Consider the following 12,500-nt stretch of genomic DNA (forward strand, 5'->3'; position numbering starts at 1 on the left):
GGCAGTCGCAGCCGCAGACCTGCACGCAGGCGGCTCAGGCCATAGGGTCGTTCTTCGTCGACAGGAGCAGCGATGGAGCTCGGCAGCCGTCTGAGTGTCTGAGTAGCCCTCTTTAGGAATGCACTGCTCACCTCCCTGGCATGAGGAAGGGGCTAGAAAAGGTGCCCTAAAAATTGCCTGCTCCATATCACCCTGGCCAGCATACCGCGGCTGGCGGGGACCATACATCAGCGGTCGAAACAAAAAGAAAGAAAAGAAAAAAACAAGGATCGTTCCTCTCACCATTGGTGCTTGGAACATAAGGACTCTCCTGGACAGAGATAACGCGGACAGACCCCAAAGGAGAACGGCACTAGTTGCATCCGAACTCGCCAGATACAACATTGACATCGCAGCCTTAAGTGAGACTCGGCTTGCAGGCGAAGGCGAGCTCTGTGAACGGGGATCTGGTTACACCTTTTTCTGGAGTGGACGAGGAAGCGAAGAGCGACGTGAGGCTGCCGTTGGTTTTGCAGTAAAAACAGCACTTGTCAGCAAGCTAGCTGGAATCCCAAAGGGAGTCAACGATAGGCTTATGACCATGAAACTCCCACTGGCATCTGGCCAGAAGCACCTCACCATTGTCAGTGCCTACGCCCCAACCATGACCAACCCGGATGAAGTGAAGGCGAAGTTCTACGAGGACCTTCACTCTGTCATTGCTGCTATCCCTAAAGCAGACAAGCTCATCATTCTTGGGGACTTCAATGCTAGAGTTGGCTCTGACTACATCTCCTGGGATGGAGTGATTGGAAAGCACGGTGTGGGCCACTGCAACCCAAATGGATTGCTTTTGCTTCAGACTTGTGCAGAGCACGAACTGCTGATAACCAACACAGTTTTCTGCCTCCCTACCCGTAACAGGACGTCATGGATGCACCCACGCTCAAAACATTGGCATCTCATCGATTACGTCATCGTCAGGAAAAGGGATAGGCAAGATGTACGTGTAACAAAGACCATGTGCGGCGCCGAGTGTTGGACAGACCATCGCCTTGTAGTCTCGAAGCTGAATATTCGAATCCAGCCCAAGAGACGCCCCCAAGTCCAGAAGGCTCCAAAACGGCTCAACATCGCTAAGCTGAATAACATCACCATCAAACAGTCCTTTGTGGAGCTGCTGGAAGATCGTCTGGAATCCGCCTCTCTGGACAACCAGAATGTGGAGTCTGACTGGAGGACCCTGCGTGAGCTGATCTATAGTACAGCTTCAGAGACCCTGGGACCCATGACCAGAAAGCACAAAGACTGGTTTGATGAAAACTGTGATGAAATCAAGCAGCTTCTGGATGAGAAACGCCGTCTGCATCAAGCCTACCTGAGCAACCCAAAGTCCACATCAAAAAAGGATGCGTACGATGCCATCCGCAGGACTGTTCAGCAAAAGTTACGCCAGATGCAGGATAAGTGGCTGAGTGACAAAGCTGATGAGATCCAGGGATATGCTGACAGGCACGATATGAAGAGGTTCTATGATGCCTTAAAAGAAGACTACGGCCCCACATCCTCAGGATCATCCCCCCTCCTCAGTGCAGATGTGAATACCTTGATCACCGAGAAGGAGAAAATTCTCGAACGCTGGGCTGAGCACTTCAACAGTGTCTTAAATCGCCCTTCATCCATAAATGATGAAGCCATAGACCGTCTCCCATAAGTCCCCATCAACGAAGCACTGGACGATCCGCCAACACTTCTTGAGACCCAGAAAGCAATCCGTCTGCTATCCAGTGGCAAAGCACCTGGCTCAGACTTCATACCAGCAGAGGTCTACAAGGATGGAGGCACTGTGCTGACTGAGAAGCTCCATCAGCTGTACTCACTCATGTGGAAAGAAGAGACGATCCCCCAGGATTTCAAAGATGCATCTATCATTCACTTGTACAAGCGAAAGGGGAACCGGCAAGCCTGTGATAACCATCGGGGCATTTCCTTGCTCTCCATCGCAGGCAAGATACTTGCCAGGATCCTACTAAACTGCCTCACAGCACACCTTGACCAAGGTCATTTGCCTGAGAGCCAATGTGGATTCCGGAAAGAGCGCGGAACCACCGACATGGTGTTTGCTGCAAGGCAGCTGCAAGAGAAATGTCAGGAGCAAAATGCTGATCTGTTCTCCACCTATGTCGACCTCACTAAGGCCTTCGACACCGTGAGTAGAGAGGGACATTGGAAGATCATGGCCAAGTACGAATGCCCTCGGAAATTTATTTCCTTGGTCAGCCAGTTCCATGAAGGCATGCAGGCTCAAGTCCAGGACAATGGCGAAACATCTGCTCCTTTTGCTGTCACAAATGGTGTCAAGCAAGGCTGCGTCCTGGCTCCAACGCTGTTCAGCCTCATGTTCTCTGCAATGCTTACTGATGCCTTCAGAGATGGCGATGTTGGAATCGGCCTAAAGTACCGAACAGATGGCAAGTTGTTTAACCTCAGAAGGCTTCAAGCAAAAGCAAAGGTCATGACAGACATCATCAGAGACTTTTTGTTTGCTGATGATTGTGCCCTCAACGCTGGATCTGAAGCTGACATGCAACTCAGCGTCGACAAGTTTGCCACTGCCAGCAGGAACTTCGGCCTTACCATCAGCACGAGGAAAACTGAAGTTCTCCATCAGCCAGCCCCAGGGAAACCCTACGTTGAGCCCAACATCACAGTCAACGGTCAGAGACTCAGTGCGGTGGAGCGGTTCACATACCTTGGCAGCACACTGTCACGAAATGCGACCATCGACGATGAAGTGAACGTCAGGATTGCAAGAGCAAGCGCAACTTTTGGCAGACTCAGTGCAAATGTCTGGAACAGGAGAGGCATTAGTCTTGAGACCAAGCTAAAGGTCTACAGAGCAGTAGTTCTCCCCACACTACTGTACGCCTGCGAAACTTGGACAGTGTACCAACGACATGCCAAGAAGCTGAACCACTTCCACACAACATGCCTCAGAAAGCTACTGAACATCAAGTGGCAAGACAGGACCCCAGACACAGAGGTGCTCGCAAAAGCCACCCTTCCCAGCATCTTCACCATCCTGATACAGTCCCATCTTCGCTGGGCTGGACACGTGGCGCGCATGCCAGACCATCGGCTGCCCAAAAGGCTCTTCTATGGCGAGCTGCAACAAGGGAAGAGATCACACTGAGGTCAGAAGAAGCGCTTCAGAGATACTCTGAAAGTCTCTCTTAAAGCGTTTGATATCAACCCTGACTCCTGGGAGGAATCTGCAGTGGACCGTGACAAATGGCGCGCTGCTGTGCACAAAGGCGCCAAGTTGTGCCAGGCCAACAGGACTGCTGCAGCTGTTCAGAAGAGGCAGGCCAGAAAGTCACGGGCAAACAAGCTCCCTGACAATGATATGCCTGTCTTTGTCTGCCTCAACTGTCAGCGAACATTTCGTGCGCAGATTGGCCTATTCAGCCATCTGCGCATTCACAGATAGATTCATGAGCATCCCCCCCCCCACCACCCTCCCCCCATCCCCCAGCTGGATGACAACGATGGTCATCATCGATCTCGATGGACACACCACAAATTATATGTATATGAATGTATGCATATTCTTTCTTTGATTTAACGTCTTTTCACTTTGAGTGATATTAGACGTATGCATGTATATGTATGTGTAGCTGTGTACGTGCATATTCATATATGTACGTATGCATATTTTTTATGTTTTGTTTTTGTTTTTGTACTCTCTGTCTTTGTGTGTAGGTCTGTTTTTGCTTTTAAAAAAATCACCTACACATAAATGTCACCATATTTAATGTTCTTCCTTTTTGTTAACCTCGCACGTCTCCAACTGTTTTTGGTTTTTTCCTTCCTCGGACCAGAAAACATGTTCGTTGATGATATTTATATGAATGGAATTGAATATATATATATATATATATATATATATATATATATATATATATATATATATATATATATATATATATATATATATAATTAAAGGGGTCTCCCGTCGGACCGACGGATGAGTAGGCAGGCAGGCTTATCTGTCGGTGTGTGTAATCATATGGGGAGAAGAGGCCGATTCTGGATGCGCAGCACTTCCCACATGTGTTGCAAGGGAAAAGGTCTCCAGAAGTTGAGCCCTGCTTCCTTCGCTCGCTCTTCTCCTTAATGGCCATCGTTCTCTTGTTTTCATACGTCTTTATGCCATTAGAGCACAGCATCCTCCAGCGAGAGCGGTCATGGGCATCAGTTTCCCAGGAAGCGATGTCTATGTCACAGGATTTGAGGTTTGTCTTCAAGGTGTCCTTGAAGCGCTTGCAGGGTCTTCCAAGTTCGCGGTGGCCTTCCTTCAGCTGGCCAGACAAGAGCATCTTCGGGATCCTGCTGTCTGTCATGCGGACAACGTGTCCTGTCCAGCGTAGCTGGCACTGGATCAGCAGGCTTTCGATGCTGGGCAGGCCGCTCCTCTCTAGGACCCGGAGGTTGGAGACCCTGTCTTGCCACTTTATGCCGAGGATCTTTCGTGGGCATCTCTGGTGAAACTGCTCAATTTGTTGAATGTGACGGCGATAACGTCATCCATGTTTCACAACAGTACAACAAGGTGGTCAGCACAACAGCTATGTAGGTTTTGATTTTGGTGCTGAGCCTGATGCCTTTGTTGTTCCACAACCTGTTGTTGAGTCTGCCAAAGGCGGAGCTGGCCTTGGCGATGCGCAGCGTCACTTCTGCATCAAGGGCTCCGTTGCTGCATAGGGTGCTGCCCAGGTAGCAAAACTTGTCGACTGACTTGATCTCTATGTCATCGATCTTGATTGCAGGTGGGAGGGGGGTGAGGCACTGGCGTTCTGTGAGCTAGCTGGTTAGTATATGGACTCGGTCTTGCTGAGGCTGATGGTGAGTCCAAAGCGCCTGCAGGAGGTTGAGAACCTTTCCATAATGAGCTGCATGTCCTCATGGGTGTGTGCAGCAATATATATATATCTGATTACAGCAAACACTAATTTTGATGCATGGAAATGGTAATCGTGATTCATGTTGGAAAACGATAAGAATAGAACCTTGTTTTCAGGGGTAAAAAAAATATGTATATAATCTTTTTTGCGTTCAGAAAACAGCAACTTCCACGTTCACGCACATACAAAATATACTCGTGGGCTTTTTACGCAATTGGACCATTTTTACCTCACCTTTAGACAGCCACACTCCGTTTTCGAGTGGGTACTTGTCGTGTATGTTCTTGTTTCCATAACCAACCGAACGCTGGCATGGATTAGCGGGTCTTTAACGTGCGTATGTGATCTTCTGCATGTGTATACACACGATGGGGGTTAAGGGACTAGCACAGTAGCAGGTCTGCAGATATGTTGACCTGGGAGAACGGAGGACTCTCCACCTTTACTTAACCTTTTCACTTCCGGAACTATCTGTGATTTTTGAAAAAATAAAATAATTTTTTTTTTAAAATCACCAACCCCTAAAAAAATCACAAAAATCAAAATTATGCTTAAAAGTATGTGTAAGTGTATGGGATTTTTTTTTTTTTATAAGGAAAATGAATGGAGAATATGATCATTGTAACTTTAATGTTGACAGGATGAAATAATTCCCAATGAGGGGAAGATAACTTGGAATTTTAGGAGAAAACCCCCCAGACTTTAAAAAAAAAAAAAAAAAAAAAAAAAACACCACAAAAAACAACAACAACAAAAAATCAAGTTCGGTTATTTTATGCATTGAAATGGTGCTAAAATAGCAGCAAATATGTCAGACACAACAACCAAGTGGAATTGTGTTGTTTTCTGCACTATCATGTTGTTATATACATAAACACTGTACATAACCACTCCCATACACGCCCACCCCCACCCCTTCCCCCGCACGCACACACACACACACACACACGCACGCACGCACGCACGCACACACACACACTCTCTCTCTCTCTCCCACCCAAACACCCACAAACACTAACACACAATAATACAACACACAAGCTCACTGTAAACAATATTTCGGCTTGAAGCTTTCATCTAGAGGGTTTCAAAATATGAGCTTTCTCAACAAAACTTGGCCATATACTTATATGAAGCATTAAAGAGACTTCGATTCGTTATTTCGTGAATGTTGTTGAATATTGTATCAGTACTTTTGGTTGACTTGTGATGTCGGTTTATTGAGTCATGTTATTTCCTTTAATTATTTTCTTGTATGGCCCCCTTCAGTAAGGGGCTTTGGTCTTTATCTGAATAAAAGATCGTTATCGTTATCGTTATCGATATCGTTCTCTCTCTCTCTCTCTCTCTCTCTCTCTGGAAGCAGTACGACAACAGGGAGAAGCAATACGGCAACAGACCCAACAGTTTGACTCTCTCCAGTCCAGTATGAAGACGGTTCTAAACGACATCGGAACGATCAAAACAGAGATCGGACATGTTCGATCGAAGTGTGGGGACATTGACAGAAGATGCGACAGTCTGGAGAAATCTAACGCAGAGTTAACATCACAAGTTGACAGAAGTTGGAAGGACATTGACAGTCTGATGAAAGAAAACAAACAAAATAAACAGACGGTACAAAGTGTGTCTTCTTCTGTACAAAGACTGCAGGAAGAAGTGGCATCTCTGAACTCTGAAGTTGACCGACTGGAACAGTTTTCAAGGAGGGACAACCTTCGTATGTACGGAGTCCCGGACACTGCTGGCGCAGTTAGAGAATCCTACGATGCGTGTGCACGTGCTGTGACAGACACCTTGAACAGTGTCGACGGTCCAAAACAGTGGACAACGGACGATATATCCAGGGCTCACCGTGTGGGCAGAAGTCAGGACGGTAAACCCAGACCTATGCTAATCAAGTTTTCCAGATGGAAAGGCAAAATGACTGTTCTGTCCGATCGGAAGTACAGAGACAAGCTGGAGTCCCGTGGAGTCAGGGTGGCAAACGACCTGACATATACTTCTGTACTTGCATGTGTGCGTGACAAATGTTTGTATTCTGATCTCTTTGATTGTCCAAGAGGAGTTAAACAGGCCTGTTTACTTAGTCCCATGCTATTTTCTTTTCTTATTAATGAATTAGCAATTGAACTATCAAAAATGGGTAAACATGGCATCCAAATGATACCTAATGCTGTAGAAATCTTCTTATTGCTTTTTGCAGATGACGTGATATTGGTTTCAAGCACCCCTATAGGCCTGCAGAATCAACTGAATGTTTTAAATCATGAAGCTGATCGCTTAGGTCTTACAGTTAATTTAGCTAAAACAAACGTTGTAGTGTTTCGCATGGGTGGATATTTGTCGTCAAGTGAAAAGTGGCTGTATGGTAACACTGAAGTGAAAGTTACAAATGTATACAAATACTTAGGGTTGACATTCATGACTAAACTCTGCCTCACTACTTCCCTTGACGAACCGTGCAGGAAGAGTAAAAGAGGAGTAATAGAAATCCTCAACGCCATGAAACGCCTGGGTTCTATCAGTCCTGCTCTGTTCTGGAAACTATTTGACAGCCAAATAGAACCCATACTTACGTATGCCTCTGAAGTTTGGGGTCTAGAACCTGGACCTATTAGCCAGATAGAAAAGGTGCATACATTTTCAATTAAACGGTTTCTAAACATGCCTATGCACTCATCAAATAAGCTGCTGTATGGGGAGACAGGCAGGTATCCTCTTTTTATTAGAACTGCAGTGAAATGTGTTAAATATTGGCTCAGACTAATAAAACTGCCTTTAACTAGAATTAGCAGACAAACATATGAAATGCTCCATTTACAAAATGAACTAGGAAAAAGTAACTGGGTATCAAAAATACAGAAAATTCTGAACGACAATGGTTTTGGTATAGTATGGTTATGTCAAGGTGTAGGGTATGAAAATAACTTCATAGCAGTTTTCAAAGATAGATTGATTTCTTGTTACAAACAAAACTGGCATTCAGAAATAGAACACAATGAAAAGTACAGCTGGCACTACTCGTTTAAAGATACATTTGGCGCAGAAAAATATTTGTCATTTATTACCACCAAGAAATTCCGAGATACCCTTACACGATTCCGACTTAGAGCGTGCGGATTGAGGAGCCATAAGGTATGGTGTCTAACTGAGGCTGAGGCAAACAGCACTTGCCCAATGTGCGGCTCCGAAAAAGAAGACGAAATTCACGTTTTATTCCACTGTCCTGGATATGCACACATCCGAAGCAGATATCCATTCAACATAGAATCAAGTCCCGTTGATGACTTGACCCGCATGCAACACGTGCTAAAAAACGAGAACGAAGTGATGGTAACAGCTATGTCAAAATTTCTTACCGTAGCACTTAACTGTAGGCAGAAAGCACTAGAAAATGGACAGACAGTATAAAGAATCAAGTAAAAGGTACGTAATTATATACAGATGACCCCTAATGCTAATGAATAAACGGATTCATTAATTATTATATAAGCAAATGAATTATGACCGTGGATGGTCCACATGTTGTTTGCTCTTTTGTTGTTCTTTTTCCCTACCCTTTTCTTGCGTACAGTTGCGGTGTGTGTTTCGTGGTATTTGCTTAATTAGTTGTTATTTTTTGTAATCCCCCCTTGTCAAAATGGCTGTAAATGCTTTTGACAATAAATCATCAATCAATCAATCTCTCTCTCTCTCAAGGGCAGATTGGAAGATCTAGCTTTGCCTCGATTCCCAATCTTTCAGTAATAAAAAAAAAAAAATTATAGTTTTCAATTCCGAGTTATCTCTTTCCTCATTGTTTCCTTTTTTTTTCACCTTTACAGGGCCGGATGTTTTAAAATCTATTGTGCTTATTCCTTTACCCTTTAGAATAAATTTTCGCTTCGTTGCTCTCTCGCAAGTTTCTCCCAAACCACAAAATGGAATGCATGTGAAAACAAGCTTCTTCCACTGTAACAAAGGAATGTGTACACACTCTGAACGATTTATCTCCAAGAAATTTTCGATAATCGGGATCGAGTTAGTCCGGCAACATTACGGTGCCACAGTAACTTTGTATTATATTGCATTGTGTTGTATTGTATTGTGTTGTGTTGTATTGTATTGTATTGTATTGTATTGTGTTGTATTGTGTTGTATTATATTGCATCTATTCAACACAGCCATTTCACCCACTCTAGAAAGACATTGTCGGAAATGGCCAGAGGGCAAAACAGATGCGGAAATGAAGCTACTCATAGAAGAAAACAGTAAAGAAAAGGACATCATCATATACACAGATGGCTCAGTCACCAAAGACCAATCCGGTTGGGGATTCACTGCGAAACAAAATGGAAAAACAGGGAAGAGAATGCTGCCTACAAAGTCACAACCTCCAGCCTAACGATGGAAGTTGAAGCTGTGACACATGCCCTCCAGTGGCTATCGTCCATCCATGCGCCCGGAAACCAACATATCTACCAGACTCAATGAACCTCATACAGAAAATTGAAAACGGAATGGGAAGCCCAGAGTGGCATAAGGCAATGCGCAACTTTCAGATTAAAAAACTCACATGGTCATACTGCCCGGGACATGCAGGAGTTAAAGGAAATGAGCGAGCTGACAGACTTGCTGGTAACGGAACACCAACGAGCGGCCTACATTTAGGAAAATCGGAAATCCTCAGAAAAGTCAAAGAATATCAAAAAGAACAGGTACAAGGCCATCACACCATCGATCGCCTCAAAGAAATAAAAGTAGAGAGAGGGAGCGGCCGTAAGTCTAACATGAAAGGTAGAGCACGATGCTTTGCAAATCAAACAAATATCGGCATCATTTCCAAACCAACATTGCGCAAATTTCTTCAAAACGGAACAGAGTCTCTGTGGGCTTTTCCAAATACAATAGACTGAGCAACACACTAGACGCCACTTTCTTGGCATCAGAGATCTTTTCCCATCCCTCTTGCGGCCAATCAGTGGCAGCCTCTGTATGTGTGTGTTTGTGTGTATGTGTGGGTCTGTGTTTTTGAGTGCGTTTGTGCATGCGCGAGAGTGTAAGTGTACACAAGTGTCAGGAGAGTTCTGTGCATGTGCGTGTGTGTGTGTATGTGTGTGTGTTAGGGGGGAGGTGGGGGTGCGGAGAGGAGGTGGGGTAGAGGATGAGGTATGTGAGTGTATGCATGCCTACACTGTGGGAGCAACAGGATATTGGAACGTATATATATACATCTTTGTATATATGTGTGTGGGGTTGGGGGTGGGAGATATAGGCGTGTGTGTGTGTGCTTGTACAAGTAAGTGTTCATCTGTGTGTGTGTGTGTGTGCGTGTATGTGTGTTTGTGTGTGTGTGTGTGTGTGTGTGTGTGTGTGTGTGTGCCGTGGAAGCTGCGATACATAGACTAGAAATGAGTGTGTGGAGGAGGGGGGTAGAGGAGGTGCAGGGTAATGTGTGTGTGTGTGTGTGTGTGTGTGTGTGTTAGAGCTCATGTACGTTTATATGTATTTGACTGTGCTTTCATATCTGTGAAACTGCATGTTTGGTGCATATCTGTTATGCATGTGCGGGTGTATGTGTGAATGTGTCTTCATGTTTTACATTTATTTGCTTATTTATCATCATTGTTGTCTTATTTATTTATTTATTTATTATTATTATTATTTTATTATTATTATCATTATTACTACCCTTTTTATATCATAATTATTATTTATTTATGTAAGCTTATCTATTATTTATTCACCTTTTTTCCCCCAAGGCCTGACTAAGCGCGTTGGGTTACGCTGCGGCTGGTCAGGCACCTGCTTAGCAGATGTGGTGTAGCGTATTTGGATTTGTCCGAACGCAGTGACGCCTCCTTGAGCTACTGATACTGATATATTGCATTGTGTTGTATTGCGTTGTACTTTTGTGTTGTATTGTATTGCATTGTGTTGTATTGTATTGTCTTGTATTGGTGTGTGTGTGTGTGTGTGTGTGTTAGAGCTCATGTACGTTTATATGTATTTGACTGTGCTTTCATATCATAATTATTATTTATTTATTTATGTAAGCTTATCTATATATATATTTTTTTTTCTCAAGGCCTGACTAAGCGCGTTAGATTACGCTGCTGGTCAGGCATCTGCTTGGCAGAAGTGGTGTAGCGTATATGGATTTGTCCGAACGCAGTGACGCCTCCTTGAGCTACTGAAACTGAAACTGTGTTGTATTGTATTGTGTTGTATTATATTCCATTGTGTTGTATTATATTGTATTGCATCGTGTTGCATTGTGTTGTATTGTGTTGTATTATATTGCATTGTGTTGTATTGTATTGCACTGTGTTGTATTGTATTGTGTTGTATTATATTGCATTGTGTTGTATTGCATTGTGTTGTATTATATTGCATTGTGTTGTATTGTATTGTATTGCATTGCCACGGTGTTGTATTGCATTGTATTGTATTGTATTACTCTTTGTCACAACATATTTATCCGTGTCAACTTCGGGCTGCTCTCCCAACTTCAGCGCCACCCATTTTTCTTTTCCTTTTTTTTTTTTTTGCCTGCATGTATAAATTTGTTTTCCTGTCTTTGTGGATTTTTGTGCTGAGTATTTTTTTCCAGACCTCCACTCAAGGTCCAGCGGAGCGGGAGGAAATACTGGCGAGCGTGGAGTTCGACCCCACGCGCTCAGATTCTCTGGCTTCCAGGGCGAACTCCTTTACCACTGGGCCAAGACTCCACTAACACCGGAGACAACACGACGTCCCCTGCGGACATCCACACAGGACAGACATGTACCATGACAGCCAGCTTGTGGAAACTTGATAGCCGGCAACCCGGAACTTTGTGAAAGGGTACACAACTTGCGTGCATTTGTTCGTCAGTCAAGTGTGTGTGTGTGTGTGTGTGTGTGTGTGTGTGTGTGTGTGCGTGCGTGCGTGCGTGCGTGTGTGTGTGTGTGTGTGTGCCGGCGTGTGTGTGTGTGTGGCGGGGGGTCGGTGGGGAGGTGGGGGGGACAACTGTCCACATTTCTTCCCCTCCACTCCTCATTTGACTGGCGGAGTGAACGTCCACACATTGTTTGAGAACACTACTCGATCACAGCATATAATATCATTCCGTCTTGAGCGGAAAAATGTGGATAGTGTGTGTGTGTGTGTGTGTGTGTGTGTTCTAACGTACGCTTTTACTGGTGTTTGTACTTTGGAGGCCACTGAGTCAGCTCCAAAAGAAAAAAAATTCTCGATGAATTCAAAGACAAACCGCTGTTAAAAACCATCCAACAGCAAGCGTGAGCCTACCAAAACCTGTCGGTACCCCCTCCCCCACCCCGGCGTCCAGCGTCCGGCGTTGCGTGGGATGTTAGTGTCAATGACCCGTCAACACATGGGCACAAGTGTCTGTAGTTCTGTGTGTTTCAACCGGCGTTCACAACACAATCTCTCCCGGTGACTGACAGCCCGACAGCCGCTGGGTGAGGATACAGACACTGACATTCACAAATCTATGTCTTGATACAATGGTTATCTTGGAAGCTCCACTGCCACCGAACTTTATGTATAGCACAGAATAGCACAGACATA

At 44.6% G+C, this 12,500-nt stretch overlaps 1 protein-coding gene across 3 annotated transcripts in view; it reads right to left on the bottom strand.

The window, feature by feature from the left end:
• Positions 1-12,500, bottom strand: part of LOC143289823 (uncharacterized) — a 135,687-nt gene that overhangs the window by 122,929 nt on the left and 258 nt on the right. The gene's annotated exons all lie outside the window — the stretch shown is intronic.

The sequence above is a fragment of the Babylonia areolata genome, chromosome 14, assembly GCF_041734735.1.
Source record: "Babylonia areolata isolate BAREFJ2019XMU chromosome 14, ASM4173473v1, whole genome shotgun sequence".
Classification (NCBI taxonomy): Eukaryota; Metazoa; Mollusca; class Gastropoda; order Neogastropoda; family Buccinidae; genus Babylonia; species Babylonia areolata.